This window comes from Cryptomeria japonica, chromosome 3 (assembly GCF_030272615.1).
Source record: "Cryptomeria japonica chromosome 3, Sugi_1.0, whole genome shotgun sequence".
Classification (NCBI taxonomy): Eukaryota; Viridiplantae; Streptophyta; class Pinopsida; order Cupressales; family Cupressaceae; genus Cryptomeria; species Cryptomeria japonica.
The window spans coordinates 705,883,378-705,907,951 of NC_081407.1; positions in this window are offsets into that span (position 1 = coordinate 705,883,378).

The following is a 24,574-nucleotide window of genomic DNA, read 5'->3' on the forward strand; positions in this document are numbered from 1 at the left end:
TTTGGTTTAGTTGTGTACTAACAGGTACTTCACAGACACTACACTGGCACCAACACCGACACTGATAGATAGAATGAATTCTTTGGTTACCAGCAATGTAGGCCGACATGGTTTAGAATATTGTTATCAGTATTGTAGGCCGACATCCATTGGATCCGGAATTGGCAATTATTTTTTATATTAATGTATTTATGTTATCTAGCCGACATGTAATTTGATATTGTAATAATCTTTCTAAGCTGACATAAGGCATGATAAGTTGTATATGGTATATAAGTTAGTTGGATTAGATCATTTTGATATAGATATGGTGATGGAAGAGTGGGTGTGATATAATGCAAAATATATCAGATAGATTATGTATGTGAGGATATTTATGCAAGGGTTATTCTGACAAAGGGTTTAGGGTTTCAACCCGGAACAGACAGAGCTTAATGGAAACTCTATTCTGGCATAAAAGATGCTATCTTTTGCAGTTCAACACTTCTCTGAAATGTAGTATAGATTTATATGTAGTCAATGAGGCTCCTTTTGTTATTGAGTAGTGTGCTCTAGGCTGTAAGCCTTCCTGCAAGTTTAGGCCCCTTATATTTTGTAATATCTCTTCATATGGCCAGTGGATTGATATTGTGGGTCACAAATCCCACCGTGGTTTTTCCTCTTTGAGGTTTTCCATATATAATTATGTGTCTTATGGTCCTCATTTATGTGATTGGCTTATTGGTTGCTTTACTTCTTTCAATTTTGTATGTATCGGTATACCAATTGGTATATGCTTGTTTTTATAAGGCTAAAATTGAACTTTTCAGTATAACACTAATTTACCCTCCCCCTCTCAGTGTTATTGGATTTCAATAGATATATCCTTTTTTATGAATGTTTATTTTTTTGTACCTTATCTTACATATGCACATAGTGTCATATGACCGCTAAAGTGGGGGCGAAATGTAGCATCGTAAATTGTACACCCTTGTGAGGGTGGTACAATTCCTTGCTTGGTTTAGCACCTGCCTTAGTGTGTTTGCATCTTGCATTGTAATTTCCCTTTAAGATTTTAATTAATTAATTTAATTAAATTTAAAGTCGTATTTCATCACTCCCCACATCATAAAATTGGGCCCTTAACCCTAAGTGTGCCCCTTTTTATTTTATTCTTCCAATAAATCATTAAATCATAAACCCTATCTATGTCTTATTTCAACCTTTAAGGCCCAATTTCACATATCAAAAATCTTCAAATCAGTTGTAACTTTGGGATTCGCTTTAATATCATCATAGCTAATGGCCCTGAAAAAATTGGTGAAAAGTTAGTTGGACCATGTGCAAGTGCAACATGGTCCTCGAGATTTTTCCCAAAATTTTGGGAGCATAATACTATGATATTATAATACTTAACCCCGAGAAATTGGCGGGAAATTAAAATCATAAGTTGGCCTAAAGATGAAATAAAGATCTAGGGTTTCATAGATAAGAGCTCTCTTTCTTCATTTGAAGGAATCTAATCTAACTACTAATCTAAGAACAAGAATTTTTTGGCGAAGCAAGCACAAGGATCCTTCTATGTGGTGAAATAGAAGCCTATGTGGAGTCTTCAACAAAATTCAACAATATTCATCAAGCATTCATCAAGTATTTTCCAATCATTCATCATCAATTAGGAGCCTTGAAGACATTGAAGAGTAATAGGAGATCATCGATTGACGATTGACTTGCACCCCTCCCTTAGGGGTTGGATATGGTTTCATGTTGTTTTCATGTCTTTATATGTACTTCATTACATCAATTTACATATTTACATTCATGATTTATATCACTTTGCATTGTTTATTTAGAGCATTTACTTTGTCAATTACAACCATTTAGGGTTTACTCTTTAGGGTTGCTCTAGATTGTTTGCATTCATCCTAGGGCCTTGCACACACACAAGATTCTCGTACACAATATTTTACTATAGAAATGAACTATTTGTGGAGGTGGAAATCACCAACATGGGTTTTTGACCAAGGAAAAACCCTATAGCCACTCAAACCCCCTTCTTTATCAGTTGCAGGTGCAAAAACAAGTACGCAGAAGGCTTCTCGGATCATCAAAAGACACAAGGACAGTCCCAAGGCTGTAGACTGCCCCAAATCCATCAGGAACAAGGTGTGGTGCCCTAGTCCTACCAACGATAGGGGTGTGACACCTTGGTCCCCCTTAATTTTAGTAAATTTAAAAGGGTGAAGTCTTTGGATCTTAGATTTGCAGCCTTCCAGTTGCACCTCTCAGTTAAATCATCAGGGACAAGGGCGTCGCACCCTAGTTCTGGTTAATTTGGCTCATTTTTCAACATTGGGTACACATCCAAATTCCCTTGCCTTCTCTACTTTCAATATCTCAATTTCAGATCTGCAAGTGTATGCAATTTTAGTTCATATATGCTTCATTGTTTATCTCCTAGTCTAGTTGATCAATCTTTCACATCTTATCTTCATTTACAAGAAGAGGAATATGAACCTTAAGAGATAATACTTGGCTCTCTCTTTCTTACAAGAAGTAGCCAAAGTGAGCTATCTCCCTAGGCTCTTTCGTATTCCCAATGTGCTGGCTAAAGTGGGATTAGGTCCTAGTCACCCGGTCTCACTTTTTCCCCTCCACAAAAGGTAATGAATTTCCAAGTTTGCAGGTGGTGTGAGAAGGATCAAAATAGGTATTAGGCATTGAAAGATGAAGAACCAAGGTGAGGTTTAGGTGAGAAAAAAATTGTATGCAGTTACATTTTACAATGCTACATTTAGCCCAAAGTTTAGTGGGAGTATGAGACTAAAATAATCAAAGTAAAGTATCGCATTGAAAAAATTTCACCAAGATACCAAAGAGAAAAGACACACCAAGCCCCAAGGGACATTTAGATCTTACTAATCTAATATCCAAATAAAAGGGAGAATGCATGACAGGGAAAGAGAGAGCATGACTATAGTGGCCTAGTAAAATTTTCTTACTATAAGTCATGAAAAAGAAAAATATCAAATTAAAAAGAAAAAGGCATTGTTTGCAAAGTAACTTGAGTATCAAAAACACACCTTGATGTGTGCATAAAGTGCAACATTGAGTGGATTGTATGCCCCATGTTAAAGAAATTGCATACGCCTTATCGAGAGAAATATCTTTAAGGTAGCATGCATCCAAAAGACAAGCACGTTATCACAATGAGATGCCCTGAAGTAAGGACAAATCAAAGGATATTGGTCACAAAACATATAGAAAAAATAGCATAAGAGATCCACTAACTCTGGGGTCAGTATGCTCTTATGATAAATAATGTATATCAAGAATATTTGTATTGAATTGACATCATCCCCCAAAGGTATTGGAACTATGAACTCAATGGAAGAAGAGCACAAGAGATAACAAACAAATTTCTTTTGATTCAACATGGAAGAGACCAACAAGATATCTCAATACTTTTCATCATCTTTAAGTTGACAACACAAGGTATATTTATGAATAATAGCACATGTACAACATAACATAGATATGAAATATAGAAGAATTGATATACAAATAGAGGAATGTCATGACAAATTTGACCTCTTTATTACTTGGAACCAATAGAGTAACAAGTGTCATCCTAAGACAACCTAACATAACACAAAAACATGTCGAGTAGTACATCATGGGGGAAGCATATTTCGAATAAGAAAACACAAAAAAGAGAATCTAGGGAATAAATTAAGCTAATCAAGAAAATAATTTGCCTCCCAATCTTTCTTGACATCATCTAGGGATGGTGGACAAGATGAAAGAGGGGCCAGCTCCAGTACAACAAATGGAGCTACTAGTGCAAGTTCCAAAAAAGGACCATGCTCTAAGTATTAATAACTTTATTTGTCACTAGGAGATAGGGTTAATGCTTTTGAAAAATGTGAAGACAAATCATTATTAATATTGACAAGCTCATACATATCATTAGAATCATTAGAATCAACATTGTTAGCATGAACAACATTATCGTCATCCATATCATTATCTAGATTAATAAAAATGGGATCTTTAACGTAACAAGAAGTTGAACCATCATTTTTCTTAAGAAATTTTAATTTAGGTGATTTGAGTTGAACTTCCTCCCTAGGGTTAGGCAAAGCGTAGACAAATGGGACCAAGTCAACATTTGGTGTCTTTGGGGAGGAACTAGTTTGGGAAGCAAGCTTGCAAGCCTTAACATAATGTCTTCATCAACATTCTCTTACACAATGATTCCTTTTAGATTTAGTTGAGACTTGGAAAGGTTGAAGATCAATGGACATGGGATTATTTTCCTCCCTTATAGGAGGAGGAATGGAAGAAACCTCGATAGGTTCAAAGATACTTGATGCCAAGTTATTTCCTTTATAGGAAGTAGGAGGCGGGACTAAGGCATATACAGGAGGAATATAAGGAGTAGGAAGAATACAAAATCTATTATGAGGAGAAGGAATATCCATGGGCGTAGGTTCTCTAGGTTTACTCAGGGCCATGATCATCTCATTTTCCCATTTTTGATAAAAAATAAAAATAAAAAATGATGTCATTTTGAAGCTTAAGAGGCTAAATTTGCTTAGGCCAAAAGTAATCAAGAGTCAAATTTCCATGCTTCATTGTGGGTCAGTAAAGGCTATGATTAGGTTATGTACAGGATCATGGTGAGCCAAATAGGCTCTTAAGTTGCAATGAAAATCATAAAAACGGAGTTAGTGAAGCAGTCACTGATGAGGAGGGACCTCAAAGAGACCAATCTGGACAGGTAAACAAGAGTAAACACAACAAAAATACAAAGATATGATGGAGGAAATGCAGAAAAAAATAAATTATTGCAAGAAAATTGATTACAACCAACCGATAATAGCCGAGTTACAACATACCGTCTCACAGGCCTGGTAGAACATACAGAATAGGTCACAATCGAGACTTTGACTCTTGAGATCTATCTTCTACACACAATCTAGCTACTTGATTCTCTCATTGAACTCATTCTAATACACAATTACAATTAAATATATCGATCCAAAGGATCCAGTCAGCCCAAAAGGGATCAAAACCTGAAGAACAAGACCTAAAATGTAAAATAACAAGGTTGGCCTCTGCCAAGAGTTTCCTTTGAAAAATCCAAAGCATGAAATGTAGATCATAGGAAAAGGTTGGCCACATGCTAAGAAACATTGGAATCAATGCCCAAGGCTCCGCAAGATTCGGAAGGGTTTTTGGTAGATCACCAAAATAGGTCTAGGCAACCAGTAACAAGAACTGCCAACTGGTAATCAGAAACTGTCAAGAAAACTGATAACGATATCTTTTCAGAAAATGATCCAAAAGCGATGTGGTCTAGAAGCAAGAAAGATGATCAAGTCTTCAAGAAGAATCCAACTCCACAAGATCTAGTGAGCCAAAAATGGGACACACAAAAAGGAAAGTTGAAGCTACAAACAAAAAGCAAAATAGAAAGGAAAATGTTTTTGGTTGTTGCAAGATTGCTCTGAACTGGGGATGCTCCTGCATCAATTAGGCAACTTGACGTAAAAAATTGAATAAGTTACCAACATTATTTCAAAAATATGTAAGAATAGAATCTATAGAAAATTGAATGTAGTTTCTAAGCTACTAGTTGTTTTCTGAAAAAAATTAAATCTATTTGATGAAAATTTGAAATTTCAATGTAGTAGTACGTAAATTTCAAGAAAATGATAAGAAACGGGTGTCTATCTGACCACCCTAACCACAATCAAATCATAATATTTTTTATAAGATTTTAGATATAAGTAGAAGACTCATGTTCAGATGTGACACCTGTTTTTTTGTATCTTTTTAAATAAATAATTAATTATGATTGTTTTACTACAACTTTGTACAAAATATAAAAAAACTTGTATGTCTGACCACCATAACTTGGTAAAACATTTATGAAATTCAATTTTATTTTTTAATCCTATAGTATACAAATTATAGAATGTGACAAATGTTTAGGATTGAAAAAATGTGATACTATTTGAAAGTTATAGATATTTTTCAATCAACTTATCAATCAGGACTTTAGTGAGGATATTACTAGGCCCCTCATGATCCTACACATACCCATTAATTATTATAATAGTGCCACTATGAGGGAAATTCAAACATGTATGAATTATAGAAGGGATATATTTCCTGAAAGGGAGCTGGGGATGTCCCAACTTCACATGACATTAATCTGATATAGGAATAATAACAAAGGTGACATCTAAGCACTTAGTATCAACCTCAATTGGAAGGGTTATAGAACCAATCTTGGGACAAGAGAAACCATCATACACCTCAACCATAACATAAGATTTATCATATCTTAATTGATGTAATTGTTGAGTATAAAGATGTTCTTTTGTAATCACATTCACCATACATACTAGATCAATGAGCACCCCCTATGAGAGTATCTTTGATCTTCACAATGATATATAATGGGCCATCAAGTGCAAAAATAGTCTCATTAGGATTGAAAGTAATGGATAGGTGTTTTGGAGGTGTAGGTTTGTCAACAAGGTTTAGAACATTATTAGATTCTATGCTAGGGTCATTACGAGAAAAATCAAGAGACTTAGACTCAACAACATTGGTAAAATGATAGGATTTTTTTATTAGGAAGAGCCATGAATTTATTCCCTTTGTCATTGACACTAGCTATAGATATAGTATTGATATAAATGAAGTATTATATCTTTATTTCTTAACTTGTAACACTTCTCAGTATCATGGCTAGATTGACGGTGATATTGACAAAAAGCTTTAGGATCATGGTAAGCTGGAAATGGTTTAGAATTGTCAATTGGTTTGATGGGAGGAAGTTGCAACACATTAGCATTCATCAACTTGAACATTATACTATGCAAATACTCAAAAAGAGGAGTTAATTATTTTCTAAAGTATTTGGATGAAGGCACTACACTTGATGTCATGACTACCACTTGAGTGTTGATATTATCATTTATCTTGTTGAAACCTTTGTTGGGTTTCAACCTATTAAACAATTATTGAGTAGTATCATTCTTATCAAACAAATCCATTGAGAGGATGATTCAAATTGGCTCATTGAAGCTTATAAATATGAAGCAATACACACAATTTTATAAAAGGAGTGAACTTAGAAAACATAAGCTTATATCTAATATCTTTTTTGTAAATTAGCAATAAAAATTCTTTGAATATGATGATCAGACACATGATAAGCAATTTGTGAATACAAATGTTTATATCTACCAATAAAATTAGTCACTTTTTCTTCAACTCCTTTATTACAAGGAATCAAATTAGTCAAAGTAATCTTAGGACCAATTTTATTTTGAAATTGTTGAATGAAAGCATTAGCTAGTTGTTGAAATGAAGTAATAGAATAAGGAGATAAAAAAAAATACCATTAAAAGGATTTATCTCTAAAAGTTCTACTAAATAATTTAGCCATAAGTCTTTGGTCATGAGAAAAAGCACTACACAAAGTTTCAAATGTCTTAACATGAGTCAAGGGGTCACCTTTTCCATTGTACAATTATAGTTGAGGAATTTCCATATTCTTAGGAGGAACTACAGAGGCAATTTTATTGAATAGTAGGCACGGTAGATCAAATGTGGAAACACTAAACTTGGATTGAGTTATGGAAGCCAATTAATGCTCTAAAGATGTAATAGTTTGAGCTAAGTTATTGATAGTTGTTTTGGTGGATGGATTGAAATTAGACATATTAGATTGTGATGGAGGTGTAAAATTGTTGCAAGTAGATGGAGGTTGAGAATAAGGAGGGGGGACATTTGTTAGGTCCAACCAAGAAAGATAATGTACTGAGAGGGGAGGCGTGAATCAGTACTTCAAAACTTTTCTTCAATAATAACTTTACAGATAAACATAAACTGAATACTGTAGATCTCATAATATATAATGCTGAAACATAATAACATTCATACACATTTCACTCCATAACACAATTATTTTGGTTACGCAGAAACTCTTGGATAGAGAGAAAAACTAGGGTGGGGATGGCACCCACAACTTCACTACTACAATAATCAAGGTTGCTCGGTTAGAGCTACATGTTTAGCTATTTCTGATAGCTTACCCTATTAGGAGTATCAAGATCTTTAGATCTACCTTGCTAAAGTGTTTCACAACACTTATACAAAATGTTGCACCTAATTAAAGGCTTTATAATTTATAGACTTTGTTAGAGTCTTTTACCCTGTTAAAGGTTTCTATTACAACTCAAATGATTCAATAAAATCTTTAAAAAATATCTGCAACTTTACATCTGAAATGTTATATCAGACCCTATGTGCTTAATATGACATTACCTTGCTCATAGCATACCTCAGTAATTGATAAATCAACTCGGTAAACCCTTCTGTTTACTCTGTACCATAAACTGTTCTTTGAAGACTTTCTCGGTGACCTTTGAATATCTTTGTCATTCTTAGCAGTCACAACACATTGTCTCTCCTCCTCTGATTTTCCCTTTTAACTCTTTTTATCACACATGTCTCTCCTCTTTTGATTTTCAAATCATACTATATAAATAGATCTTTGGGACGGTGATCTATTCATGCTTCGATCTTACAAACATGATTCATCGAATGAATAAACATAGAAAATATTTCATTGGATAAACTTCCTCAAAATCATACAAAATCTTGAAGTGCAATTTCCTATGTGATAATGGTTAGATCTTCTCGAGTTTTGTAACAAGTTTCACATATGTGTCTAGGTTCATTGAATCTGGTAACACATTTCTACTCGGTTCAGATTACTCGGTATTCCTTCTTTTCTGCTCGGTAGACATAGAACATTACCTGGTAGATAGCTCAGTGTATACTTAACTCTGTGACTCCTTTCTTTTGTAACCGACTGCATTAGTGCTTACCGACTGAATATTTCAGTAGTGTTAACCAACTAGAGTATATAGGATGACTTTGGACATAAAACTAATGACAACTTAATAAGTAATAACAATCTCCCCTTTTGACATTAGTTTGGTATGTTTGACAAAACTCTTTTCAAAGTCATAACTCAAAATCTATATACTTACAAAATTTGACTAGAATGACAGTATATACAATTGTCAATGAATAGTAACATATTCAAATATATACTCCCCTTATCAATATGCTATAATGCTTAGTGTTCCATGCTCTGTGTTCTATGCTCCCCCTATCAAATTCAACTGTACATTCAGATACTCTATTATGATCGATACACTCCCTCTTATACTTGGTACACTCCCCCTTTTTGACAAACATCAAAACTAGTTACCATTCGGTGGGGGCAACTGGTCAAAAATAGATTTGTGCTTAGTTCAAGCATTGGTGAGAGAATTGGTAAGTGCACCCTTGACACTTTCCATTAAATAATTCTGAGTTGTAATATCAGCTAACAGTGAAATCAAACCATCTAATGTGCTTCCCTCGGCTTGAGTGGACAATTGTGTAGCTTGGTTAATCTTCTCTTGGACTGATGAAAGATGGGGAATAAAGAATGTCTGAAGAGTCATGATATCCATCTTGATTTTGTGCTCTTCATTTCGAAGTTCCAACTGTTGAACCATAAGAGTTTGCAACTTCGTATAGAAATTCTTAACAGAATTTGGCTTAGTGGTCAATTTATTTGAGAGATTTGAAATCTCTTGTTCAATGACTTTGGTCTTATGTTTAATATCCTTGATAAATAATGAAAATGTACATAGTTTATGGAATAATTAAAGAATGTTCTTGAGTTGAGGGGACAACTCAGCAATGAATCCAACAAGCTTGACTTTAACAATAGCAATGGCTTTTTGCACTCCTTCAATCATTTTGGCAGTTGGCTCTTTGTCCTTTAATTTGCTAAGGTATTCTGATGCATCTACTCCTGATGCTTCTAATTTAGTGAGTAGTTCATCCAATTGTATATGGACGACAACATCTTTATCCATGGTAGCTTCAGGGAGCATGTCTGTTAATAATGCTTTAACCTTCTGAAGTACTCGGTTCTTCTTCTAAATAGCCATTTGTCTTTCTTTCTCTGCTTTGTCTTTGCATAGTTATCCAAATTCAATAAGTGCTTGCCCTTTCAGTTTGGAAATGTCAACATTAGGCAACACAATAGGTTTACACAGATCTACCTTGAAACTATGCTTTTTCATTTTCTTTTCCTTGGATGATGAGGCTTTCATCGGTTGAACTAGTACAATGGCTTTGGAGGCTTGTTCATCCTCAGTAGGTTGCTCGGTAGAGACAACACTTTTATCAGTTCCTTTAGCCTCTGATGAGTCCTTCGGTGATTCAGTGCTTGGGGTCTCAGTAGCAATAGTTTTAGTGCACGCAGGTGCTTGACAAGTTGTTCCTCGGTGGCCTGAGAAGTAGATTCTCCTTTTGTAGACTGTTGACCCTCTTTGCCTTGATCATTGTCCTAAGGCTACTTAGTGATCACTTCCTGGGTTACCGTAGCATAGGACTTAACTTGTTCCAAAATTGATTCACTTGATACTAGTTTGGCATAAGCATTTCCTTCTATCATTTCTTGTTCCCGTACCTCAGTATCCATGACATCCTCGTCTTGTTGAATAGTTAAATTAGGATCTTGCTCGGTGATGTCAACAATTTCTACTTCACCTTGAGTTTCTTTAGTCTGAATTCTAAAGATTTCTTTCCATTTTTCTTTTGTCTCCTGTTCAACTTCAAGATAGAATCCATTCATCATTTTTAGGTCTCTCTGCTTCACTTGAAAGTTTGTCTAGTAGTTTTTCAAATGTTTTCTTATATCTTCTACCGACATGTCTGGAAAGAGATGTACCAAAACTCTTTCTCTTATTTGCTTATCCGAGTCCATAGCATATTTCCATCTGTTGTCAATATGAGAATATAATGCATTTGGAAGAAAATTACTTACTTCCAATGGAACTACTCGAAATTTAAGAAGTGTACATACAACTGACTCTTCTATTTGCCTCTTTTCTTCTTTTGTCCGAGAGTCATATTTGACATACCTAAATGGCCAAAATCCACCATATTGTTTCAAATTGGCACATAAGTTGTCAACACTGTGTACATCTTCCTTTGTACTTTTGACAATCTGAAATTTATTTTTGTCTTCAGATTCTTTGTCACTTGACTCCTTATTCAAAATGAGTCTCCTGGTTGACTTTCTATAAGTCTTAGTAACCTTAGGCAATTCAATAGTTTTCTACCTCTTACTGGGTGACACTGCAGATGATCTAGTGTTGGGTCTTTTTACTTGTGGAGTTGGTGATACCTTAGGTGTATCCTGTTTCTTTCTTTTCAATACTTTGCCCTTTGGCAACTTGGTGCTCAGAGTAATTACTGCTTCTTGAGCTTTAGATTCTTCCTCTATTGAATGTAGCTCATCTGTTGACTTAGTAGGTGTGGAGGTAGAACCTTCTCCAAATTTCTCAGTTAAGTCTTTTATCATTTTAGTGGCTTTTCTTGTAGCCTTCGGTACTACTATGCTCATTTTTACCTTATGTTTTACCTCTTCATAGGTACCATATCTGAGCTCGGTAGAGTGCCTTGGAAGTGCCAAAAAGGCATCTATCTGTTGTTGAGAAATTTCAGAATCAATCTCATAACCTATAGGTGATAAGGATTAAGTTATGGGTTCTATTGCATTGACATAGCAGTAGTCGGTGTCTATTTCAAAACGTATATCATCCTTATATTTCTCCACTAACTGAGGTGGGACTCTATACCTGTTATGCATCTTTTCTTGAAATTTGCTAAAATAATCATCCATTATATCATTGAAATTATCACCTAGCTATTCGATAAAATCATTTATCTGATGGGTGAGTGGTCGGTGTAACTCCCAGACAACATTACCGACTGATGGGAAGAATTTCTGAAAATAGAAAAACATGCACACTAAGAGTGATCCAAACTTTAGTGTGATAGCCGAGTTATTCTTCTTGGGTTTCCTTATAGTGTTGAGATTTTCAAATAGGTTTTTCAACAACACTTCACATAGATCAATCTTCATGCCTTTCTTCATAGTCTTGTAGGCCAAATCTACGGCTGCACATGGTACACTATTCTCTCTTGCTGATTGAAAGAAACAATAACCTAGCACTCTAATTGCAAATTTTAGCTCTGCATCTGTAACATTATTCAACTTAAGACCTCTGCAATCAGACTCAACTCTGGTTAAAGTTATCAATTCCTTTTGCAAAATCATCTTCTGTGCTCGGGCATGATCGAATATAGGATACCCGGTTATTATGTGAATAATCTCCTTGGTGATTTTGAACGGTTGCTCCTCTAACCACATAAAGTCATCATGAACTCTGCTAAAAACAAATTTAACCCACTAGGGTTTGAAAACTCGAGGGTAGGTTAGGGCTTCGGTCAATCCCTTTACTTTGATATGCTCATACTTACTATCCAGGTTTCCATCGGTGCATAGCTCATCATACATGACCTTGATTTTGGTATGACCTAGTTCTTCAACACGACACTTAGTGTAGAATCTGACATCCTCAACCAATAGAACCCTATTCAGAATAAGAGAATGCAGTTTTATCGTCGGGTTCGGATGCTACCTTAGGAGGTAAGGAATAATTTACTGACGGCTTCTCAATTGTCTTAACTACAACATGATTCTACAACTTAGGAGCCATTTCTAACTTGGATTTCTACTAACAAAAGATCTTAGGGTTTTATCTTGACAAAAAACACTCTTCGACTTAGTAAATATAATGCAAATGTTCACAACTGATATTGCCCGGTTAACTGGCTTTGAAAAAGTGTTTGAGATTGATGTATAAATACCTTGAAATTTGCTCGGGAGGTGTTTGATTTCCTTTGAATCACTTAGCTCTGCTCTTCAATAACTGGTGAGTGTAAAATGACCGTGCAAAGGACTTTAAGTACACATTTTACCTTATCGGGCTTTGTGCAATTAGGTAAGAAAGAATTAAATGCACTCAGTTCCACTAAACCGATTACCTTCCTTTTCTGCTATTACTGACTAGACATGCTTCCTACATTTACCGACTTCTCTGGTACTCCAAAAATCTAGATAGAATTTCAAACTTGCTAATGCGTCTTAGCTATGCAGATTTTGAAATTAAGTACATGATTTAAATAGGAACTTGTTAAGATATAATCTTTGAATGAATGCAGTCCCTTTATACCTTTGTTGATTAATTCGAGGTAGATGCACCTAACTCGGTAGGTAAGGTGCTTTCTTCATTAGTTGACACATTTTCTTTCATTTTCCAAAATTTTTGAAATGTGCTTCTTATCTCCTCAGTACCTCCTCTGGATTGATCTCTGCAATCTTTAGCCAAGTGTCCAACTTTGTGACAATGAAAGCATGTCATTCCAGGATTTCTCCATGATCTCCGGTTGTTCATTCCAAACCTTATCATGTAGTTGGCACTTATATGTCCATATCTTCCACAACATTCACACCATATCCTTGTATTGTAATCTCATGGTACTGCAGTATACTATTGGTTGATATCTGTGTGAGTTCGGTAACTTCTATCATTTGCTCGGTGTGAAGACCACATATAGTTTTTCTTCTTAAACCAACACTTTTCAGTATTGTGACCATATCTATTGCAGTTTTTGCAAAACCCCTTGAATTTTGCCTTCTAATAATTGTTAACTGACTTAGTCCTACATTGATTAGATGTGTGACCATACTTATTGCAATTGTAACAATAACTATCAGACCTAGTGACATTCAGTTGCTTACCTTTTCTGATCCAGCAAATGTTGGTAGTATGACCTTGTTTTCCATAGTAGTTGCAAATAGGCTTCTTATCCTTTATCTTGTCTTTGTTTCCAGTGCAATTTCTTATGTGATAACGGTTAGATCTTCTCGAGTTTTGTAACACGTTTCACATATGTGTCCAGGTTCATTGAATCCGGTAACATGTTTCTACTTGGTTCAGATTACTCGGTATTCCTTCTTTGCTACTCGCTAGACATAGAACGTTACTCGGTAGACAGCTTAGTGTATAGTTAACTCTGTGACTCCTTTCTTCTATAACCAACTACATTAGTGCTTACCGACTGAATATTTCGGTAGTGTTAACCGACTAGAGTATATAGGATGACTTTGGACATAAAACCAATGACAACTTAATAAGTAATAACAACATTATGGTATCTTAGTATGGTATATGGTTGTGAAACAAATGGAAGACTCATAGGAGGGATGTAATAATACTAATCAATTAGATTTCCCCCATGAATAACATGTATAGGATTAACATTTTGTGTGGAAGTAGTCATAATGTAAGACATAAATGTAGGCACACTAGGCAAGGATGTAGGCATAATAATGGAATGGTTAACTTGGCTAGTAGGTTGAGATTAATGAAGAGCTTCAACACAAATTTTGATTTGCATAATATCATTATCTATAATATGAAAAAGAACACACAACAAATCGACACCTATCTTATCATTTTGCACCATTCTTTTCAATCCTTCAATGAAGGGGATTGCCTCATTATCTAGATATTGTTGACCCATACATTGTTGAAGATTATCAAATTCATTATCAATCTTCTCCAATTGGTCACTAGTAACCCTAGTTAGTGATTCATCCACACCATGAGAAGTATGAGGAGAATGAGGATAAGTGATATCATTTGTTGGATTAAAGGAAGCAACAATATTTTCATGTAATAAGGTATCCAACTAAGGCTCCATATCCTTAGTGTTTAATCCTTAAGAATAATTAATTCTAAAACTTCTTCTCACTAAATATTGTATGTAGGACTAATGGTAACAAAACTCATGCACAAACGAGGGAAAATTGAATGCAAAAATTTGAAACTATGATTAAGCAATACAATTCTTTGTTAAAAATAATGATCAACCAACAAATTAAAAAATGTGAATTATGGTATTTTATATTAGATAAATATTAATATAAACATAAAATGTCATAATAATTAGATCTGAAAATGCAACTGAAAAATTATGCAACCCACAAGTCAATTATAGACTAATAAATTAGGGTTTTTGTGAATATAATCTCTAAATTCTTGTAATTCAATTGTAAATAATATTTGAGTGAAAACAATAATATTCAAGTGTATGCAAATCATATCTGAGACAATAAATTAGAAACAAGCATGAAAAATATGAGGATCACCAAAATGTAGAGGTGGAAAAATCAGGGTTTCACAAGTTATTCTTTGTAAGCTAGGAGATCATCTAACTTTCTCATGCCAAAAAATTAAAGGAGGATAAGTACAATGTATCCTCCCTTAATAATACTAATAATAGGGTTTATTATTTATTTAAGCCTTATTCTCCTTGTGTTTGAGTTGAAAATGCAATTGAAATTGTATTGTTGAATTAAGGGCAAGTATTTGAGAACTTGAAGTAAATTGATGAAAACAAACTACTATAGGTATCCAATAGAGCCATAAACAAGGATATAGGTAGAAGAATATATTTATAATGTATAGCAAAAATTTCCACCTATTTTTTTAGGAAAAAGTAGTAGAGATTTTCCTAGTCTGTTGAATTTTTCTCTGTCAAAGGTTAAACCTATTCGTCGTTGTCAACTCTATTGGAATATTTGAGTACAACTCTTGAATCAATTTCTTACACATAGAAAGAGAGAAAATGGTGTTATTGATAGGGGTTTTCCTTGGTTCAAACCTTGGTTTAGGAATTAACCTTAAAATTGAAATGGAAATTGTAGCAAGATGCTTTCCTTTGGATGAAAATGCTAGATCCAAAAGGAAATGCTTGTAATTGAACGATATACCTTGATGAAGATTTCTCAAATCCTGATGTAATGGTTTGAGGATTTTTTGTAGAATGTTTTCATTGAATTTTGATAATGGATACCATCTTGAACGCTTGAACATGACTTTACTTCTTCTCCAATGCTTGATGCATGTTTGGTTTCTTGCTCACTTGAATTGAATTTGATAGAGTGTAATTTAAGTCATAGAAGTCAGCAGGCTAGGTTTTCAAATGAGAGGGGTATAATTCCTTTTATACTTTCTTGCCCAAAAATTAATTGAATTTTTCAAAGTAGGCTAACTCAAGACCAAATTTATTTCTCACTTGAGGTGACCATGATGAGGATCGAATTTGGGTCCTGATTAAGAAGGTCGAGGTGTTGGGCATGCTGGTCTTTAGAATTAGGACTCAAGTTTGGGGAGAAGGTAGGGAACGTAATAATATGCATGTTTGTAGTCATTGTGAGAAGAATTAAAATAGGCATCTAGCATCGAAAGATGAAGCATCAATGTGAGGTCTAGGTGAGGATGAAATTTTATGTGGATAAAATTTATGATGATACAATTATATTAAATGGATGTATTGATGGGTGGAAATATTAGCCTCTATAATTTCGAAGTCTTTAACAAAGCCCTATTAATAAAATCCAATAAATCTTCTAGACCTTAGAAGTCTTGATTAGGGGCAGCAAGAGACTCTTTGGAGAAGGAAATAGTGGACGAAGGTATATCTTCTTCTTCTATGAGAATAATTCCATCTTCAAAGAAGGTTATAATTATTAGAAGATATTTTTTTTTATGTTTCATAGTGGATTAATGAAAATAAATTTATTTTGAATAGGTAAATTAGGATATAAGACCTAAATATTTTACATTTTAGTCTTCAAGTAAGCATAAAGGAATCTCACAAGAAATGAGACAACTAGGAAAGAAAAGATGCAGAGGCTTAGCAAGAACCAAAGCATCAACTATCAAAACATAGGAGACATAACTAGGTCATCTTGAACAGACCTTGAAATTTTTTAAAAGGATCCCAAAACCTTACACAAAAGACACATTGAATTAGAGACAAGATAGCCAAGAAGCAGATTAACACCCCAAAAACCATAGTCACCTTGATTTGTAAAGATAACATCCACGTAAAGGGTTTACTAATAGTGAGCTATTGAACTAAGATATTTCCATTGAAGGAGGAGATCAACATAGATCCTTAAAAAAATAGAAGAGATAACCAGCCAAAAATGGAGGTTGTAAGAGAAGAAATAAATAATAGGATAGTAGAAGGAGAAGAAAGAAGAAGACAAATCCAAGAGGAAAGGGAGGGTGATCAAAATGTAGAATTGAGAAGTGTTTGCACATTGACCATTTACTAGTCTAGCATCGTAAATTGTACACCCTTAATTGGGTGGTACAATTCCACGCTTAAGTTAGCACCTTCCTTAGTGTGTTGCATTTTGCATTTTAAATTCTCTTCAAGTATTTAATTAATTGATTTAATTAAATCTAAAGTCCTCTTTTATCACTCCACACATCATAAAATTGGGCCTTAAGCCTAAGTGTGCCCCTTTTTATTTTATCCTTTTTAATCAATTAATTCATCAAAGCTCTAATTAGGTTCTATTTCAACCTTCAAGGCCCGATTTCGCATAGGTAAACACCTTAAATTGTCACACCAACTTGGGGATCACCTTATAATCATGATACCTTGTATCCCTAGAAATTTGAAAAAATGTTGGTCAAACTGATGTGATTCACATCACTCCCAACTTTTTCTGCCTAAATTTCAAGATCATGTTTTGCTAGTATTATAATGTTTAAATCCGTCTTTGTGCGAAATTATATCAATTCTAGGTCAGCCTTTGATAAAAAAAAAAGTTAGGGTTTCATATATATATAGCCTTTCCTTTCCTCATTTGAAGGATCCAACAACTCTAGTACTTGAAGGAGCCTCTTGTTAAGTAAAAGTATAGGTTATGTGAAGTCTTCAAAAAAAAAAAAAACATTCATTAAGTCTTCATCAATCATTTTCATCATCTATTGAATCTTTCAAGATATTGAATAATAATAACAGAACACCATCTATTGATTGGCTTGTACCCCTCTCTTAAGATTTGGTATGCTTTCATTTTATTTTCATATCTTTATATGAGTTTCACAATACTTTTTTTCAGATATACATTATTGCATTTGTAATTTGAAGAATTATCATTTAACTCATGTTCATTTGACATTTATACAAAAAGCATAGGGTAGAAATCTAATTCTTGCATTTTAGCTCATTTAGGATCTTGTAAGCACATAAGATTCTAGCACATGGACTTTTCAATACATTATCATCTATTTGTGAAGGTAGAAATCACCAAAACAAGGGTTTTTACCAAGGAAAAACCCTATATAACCACCCAAACACAATTTTCCATGTTGCTGGTACATTTAGAGGATTCTGACGAACCTGCGAATTTTTCAAGAAGATAGAATTAGCAGCCACAGGTCCAGATCCAAAAGTAGGTGCAGTCTTCTAGGACCAAGGTTCCCAACACTCTGGTCTAGGACCATGGCACCCAACGCCCTTGTCTAGGACCATGGAACCCATCACTCTGGTCCTTTGAGTTATTTGGCTTCTTTTGGTAGTTTAGTAGATCAGGGTCTTAGTCAGTGCATTCCAAAAGTGCAGGCCAGTTTAGCAACAAGGACCAAGGTGCTCAAAGCCCTGGTTGGCTCAATCGGGCCCAGATTCAGATATCAAGTGCACACCAAAAATTCCCCTTTAACTCTATACTTTGTATCTCAATTTCAATCTTGTATCTTTATGTTATTGTATTTTACATAGTCATTTTCCTTTAGCTTTCTATCTTAGTTTGTCGTGATTACACATTTAGCTCATTTCCCTTTCATAGTAGCAAAGGAATAGAAACCCTAAGAGTATTCCTTGACTCTCTTTTACAAGAGTTAGTCAAAGTGAATCACTTCCTTAGGAGATTTTGTATTCCAATGTATGGACAAAAGTGGGGATAGGTCCTACACTACTTAATCCCATTTTTCACCATCACATTTTGGTGAACCCAACATTCTTACACTTGCATTAATTATTATTTTCATCTTTAGATCTTATTTTCATATTTAGATCTAATTTATATGCACTTAAACATTCATTTTGCAATCATATCATATGCACTTTCATTAATTGTGTTGGTTAGTTCACATGCTTGAATTTTAGTTATACACATAGTATCTTCATTACTTTCACATTCAATTTTCCTTCTTTCCTTTCATTATTTTTTATTAAGGATAAAACAGGTTTTGGGGGGACCCAAAACCCCATACAACAAGTTTTGAAGGGACCTGAAACCCTCAAATTTTTCATGAATCTGAAATCCGCAATGGAGCACTATAGTAAGATAAAACATATACATTCAACAGCCTAGCCAAAACCTAACAATGCAGATTAAACATTACAGAACTAGTAGAAAAAGAAGAAGGCCAAAGCCAACCATAAAGAGCTCAGACATACATGAACATAGGGAACAAGGCTCCCTCAACCATAACCATGGGTTTTATCCAGGCTCCCACAGCCTTATCCTTGAGAGTGATCTCCATTGGGAACAACTTGCCAAACAAGATCTCCACCTCCATAGGAGATAAAGGAAAGAATTCAAAAGAAATGCAATCATCGACTCCCCATCAACCAATGGACAAGGCCTCATCAACCCCCCAACAACACTTCCAGTCATAACTAGTAGCATCCAACTCCACCTCAATAGGAGTAAGGTAACCTCTAGCCACATCCATCTCCCCCTCAATAGAAGATGCAGGACCACCTCTATAGGAAAAACCAGAGTAATCCAAAGATGTAGGAAATGAAGCACAAAGAACAAAGCCATGGAACCAAGAAGGGGAGGGACAACATAAACCTCACCCAAAAGAGACCCAGGAATTAGAAAATGTAAGTAGAGAAAACCAAATGTCATCATAAGGAAAAATACATACCAAAGAGATTCCAAAGGAATCCTAAAAAAAAAACATCTCCCATAAGATCAAAATAAATAGAGGGGTGCAAGGAAGGAAAAGAGCTGGTCAAACCACCATAAATATACCTCAAGAGTAGAGAATAAGCTGAGACATCCAAAGAATCCCTCAAAGAAACAAATGTGAAGCTCTCCCAGTTGGGGTGGAAATAACTTCAACATAGTCCCTGAGAAATATTAACAACAAAACCCCATAACAAAAAAATGAAACCAGAAAAGTGTAGGGGCCAAAGAGAAGGTAGTAAACAAACCCTCATGGGGTCCGAGACCACCATCAAACACCCAAATACAAGCCAATCCTCATAAGAGCATCTATCACAGTCAAAAATCAAATGGGGACAAAAGGCACCAACGAAATCACCCACCAAAAGCACCCTCACCTAAGGAAAATAATCCTTAAGCTAGAATGATGCAAAAGACAAAGATCTCCACCCAAAGAAGACCCAAAAGATTAACCAATCTAGCATTCTAGGGAAAGAAAGGCTCCAGAGAAGATGGCTACCAAGAATCTTTGAAGCCAGCATAAAAAGTACCCCACTAAAGAGATTCCTCTGGAAAGTGAAACAGAGGATCACACCAAAAACCATGGAAGCCTCCAGGATGGGGTAAAGAACTCTCATAGCCTCAAAATCTTAATCTTTACCACCAATTATAGCAGAGCCCTCAATTCAACTCCCACATCTCCTGCATCCCTCATTGCACCCACCAATCGATCCTCCGCACAACTCTCGCCTAATAGGAACCACTAAAAAATTGAGAGGGAGGGGGTCATGAAGATCCTCGTCGTTTGTGTCATCTCCTTTCTCTCCATCCTCAATGTAGCCTCCTACAAAAATCCTCACTCCTCTTGTTCGCGCTCCTCTCACTTCTCCAACTCTTCCAAAGGCCGAATCTCATTCCTTACACGTCGGCCTTTGGCTTACTTGTCTTTGTATCATTATAGTTTCTTAGACCTTCTTATGACCCTTCATCTCTCTCTTAAATATCCTACTAAGGATATTTTGAGGCAAGAGGATGATTTCAATAACATATTTATTAATTCTCTCCCCTATAAAGATGAAGCATTAATAAATAATGATATTCCCTCTCCCAAAATTGTCTCTACCCATGAGGAAACCATAGTGCAAGGAGATATTTCTAACACTTCTCTCAATGATCTACATATTTGGGATGAACCATTACGTGATGGTGTTGATTATTCTCTTAATTTGTCACTCCCCTATGAGAGTACCTTGGGAAAAGAAGATGATATTATGATGAAAGAGGGTGATATGATTGACATCTCACCTTCTATTCATTTCAATTATTTTTCCTCTAAAGATGAAGTATTTCCCTCTCCCCAAATTGTCTACTCATGAGGATATCTTAGTTCAAGGATATATTGTTAATATTTCTTTCAAATATCTCTCTCCCAAGGATTAAGCATTGAATAGTGGTGTTGATACTTCTCCTAGAGAGTACCTTTCTTGTGTGAATCCTTTGGTGATAGAGGATAATATGATTCCTACTACACCTTCTTTCAATATTATTCCTTCTAGGGGATGAAACATTAATGACTAATCTATCTCTCAATATTGATCCTAGTCATGATAAGATTTTGGTACAAGAAGAGACTATCAACACTTCTTTCAATAACTCCATAGAAATGTTTTTTATCCTTCTCCTAAAATGTACATCCCTTGTAAAGATACTTTGGAACAAGAGAATGTTCATAGGTTACAAGGATTCGTAATCATTAACAATCCCCTCTATCAGGTTGTTCCCTTTATTCAGCGTAAAGAAAAACCTACTCATGAAGAAATGTTTAAGGTTGATAATCCTCTTTACACACCACTTGATGATTTCAAATTTACTAATCCTTCTTCACATGTTCCTAAACCATCTCCGATCAATATGATACATGAGAATGGTTCTGAAACACCTAATTAACTCCTCTTCATAGTTCAAGGTGCTAGTCCTCCAAATTATCAACCTCTTAACAAGCCTCTCTTTGTGGTTCAAGGTGGTTATAGTAATTATACCTTTTTCACTCCTAACAAACCAATTATTACTGTGCAAGGAGGATATAACACTAAGATTCCTTATCAGTATGCTAAATAAATCACCCGAGAGAGTTACAAATTCAATTGCCCACACATATAATAAGTGAAACAATAGGAAACCTAGTCTTCCTCTGGTTATCCCTTCTTCATTTCCTACTTCTCAACCTATTCTTCCACAAGAAACTCATATATCACAAACTCTTGGTAAGGAGTATGATCTTATTGAACAACTTAAAGCTACTCCCGCCAAGATATCTCTTTGGGATTTAATGTAAACTTCATCTTCATATCATGGAATGTTACAAGATGATTTAAAGAGCTTAGATGTCCTGTCTATAGTGACACCTAATAATATGGATTCTTTTATTGATCATCCTACAAAAGAATCTAAAGCTCAAATTGTGTTCACACAAGAAGAGTTCCCCTCCCATGAGATTCAGCTTCAATATGATCCTCTTATAATTGTTGTTCTTATCAATGGTAATGTTATAAGAATAACCTTAGTGGATAATGGATGTGGCCTTAATATTTGTAGCATTTATTTATTGCATAAAATTAAAGTGGATCATTCTCTTATTCAACTTGATTCTCTTACTATTTGTGGCTTTCACAATGTTTCTAAACAATCTTTAAGTATTATAACCTTTCCTATTAAGGTGGGACCTATTATTTTATCTACACCTATTCATGTCATTCTTGATGGCTTGCCTACAATTATCTATTAGGACGACCTTGGATTCATAGTATGCAAGTTGTCCCTTCTACACTTCATCGTAGCGTCAAATTCATTTACAATAATAAGATGTATACTTTGTACTCTAATACCAATTTACAAGCTTGTTTGCAAACTTCATCTTCTAAATCTTCTTCAACTACTTCTAATTCCTCCACAAGTACTATCACTTCTTTAATTATGCCTACTTGCTCAAGTACTCCTGACTCTTCTTCCACTCACACCAAATCACCATCTTCTCCTAAAGATACTCCACCAAAATAATTTCTCTTGGTTGATGATTCGGGGTCCTTATATTTTACACCTAACTTTATAGGGGAATATAAAATCCTCCCAAGAGATCCTAGGACTAAAAAGGAGAAAGACATGGATGAATCTAAAAAGCAACCCACTTTGTCTAAACAACTAAGTAGCAATTTTGTGGGTGGTTCTAATTCAAACAATTATTCAACATCTTCTAATTCATCTAATTATGACATTGAGACCTCGAAGGCCCCACCATCTCTTTCAGATTTGGAATCTCTTTATGGTCCTAGTTTTCACATCTTAGCTAAGAGTGAATATAATGGAAATGGTTGTTGCATAAATGAACAAGGGATTAAGGTTCCTTTAGAAAAATTACGTACATGAAGCTTCATTTGGACTTGGATATAATCCTTCAAAGCCTATCAAAGCATCTAAAAGACCATATCTTATTGTGAATGCTATATTTAGTAGTGATGATAAATCCATCTCAATTAAATCATCCTCTAAATCTCTCAACACTTATCTCACTAATAAGGAAATTATTGTGATTGACAAGTATCTTTATGAATCTCCCCAAGAGATTTCCAATCCCACTTATGAGGCGTTATATTCTATTCATTCTAATGTACTCTCTTCTAGAAATAAGGCCCTAATAAATTGTACCTTTCCCTCTTCTAAGGTTTCTTCTGTGCAAGTGGAGCATGACTTAGTGGCCTATTCTTCTCCTACTAGAGACTATTTTCTTGATCAATACATTTCAATACTTTGGAAGCAACATAATTGCCTATTTTTGTACCATCTTTTGTCTATTTGTATGGGGGCAAGAATGATTTCAAACATCTCTACTTCTTAAGATTAAAACTTTTCCTGTTGTGAAGTGGTATCTTTTATAAGGATCTCTTATTGATTGTAGAGGTTTATATTCCTATTGGTAATTCCCTCTCTCATATTGGAACAAGTATCCCTGATGAGGATCTTCAATACATATCCTTAATGGGGACCTCTTCCTTAGTGCTGGAAGTCTATTTAATCACTTTCTTCATTCGATGGTATCTTTTATAATGAACCCTTATATGTTCTTAATGTGCTTATCCCTGATGAGGATCTATGTCCTTCTTTTAGAAGAGTGTTTCTTTTATAAATGATCCCTCTCTGATTTCCTTGCCCCTATTCTTGGGTGGTAGGGGTGGAATTTAATTCTTTTATCTTTTTTCCAATGATTCACCTTTCCTTTGTTGAGTTGCATTTTTCATTTGATGTCATTTCTTGCATAGAATATGTGTGGTCCTTGTTTGAAATGATACATATTTCATGAAAAATCTCTCCTTAGTGAAAGCGTGCAATCCTTCACTAAGAATCCTCTTTCCTAAATATTGGAGAAGGTGTGTATTCTTATTTTCCTCCTCCTATTTTTAAGATGTTATCCTTGTCAAATATCCACTATGTTTTTGAAGGTGGATGCCTTTAGATAATGATCTCTTCCCCCTATCCATAAAAAACATTTCTTTGCACTTGTCAAAGTAGTTCTTTTTCCAAACCCTACATTTTCATTTTCCACTTAATCTTTCATCTTGTGCTAGAGGCATCTGATTCTCACACTCTTGGTTTTGCTGGAATTGTGACATGGTTCTCTTTCTTACCAAATGATTCTCTATTAGTATTGATCTTGTATTGAACCTTGTTGTGAGCATTTGTCATTAATTTTCCTTCACAATTTGACGTGGTAAACATGGTACCCTATTTCACCTTACTAATTAGCAAGCCAAAATAGGGGGCATATAGCTACCC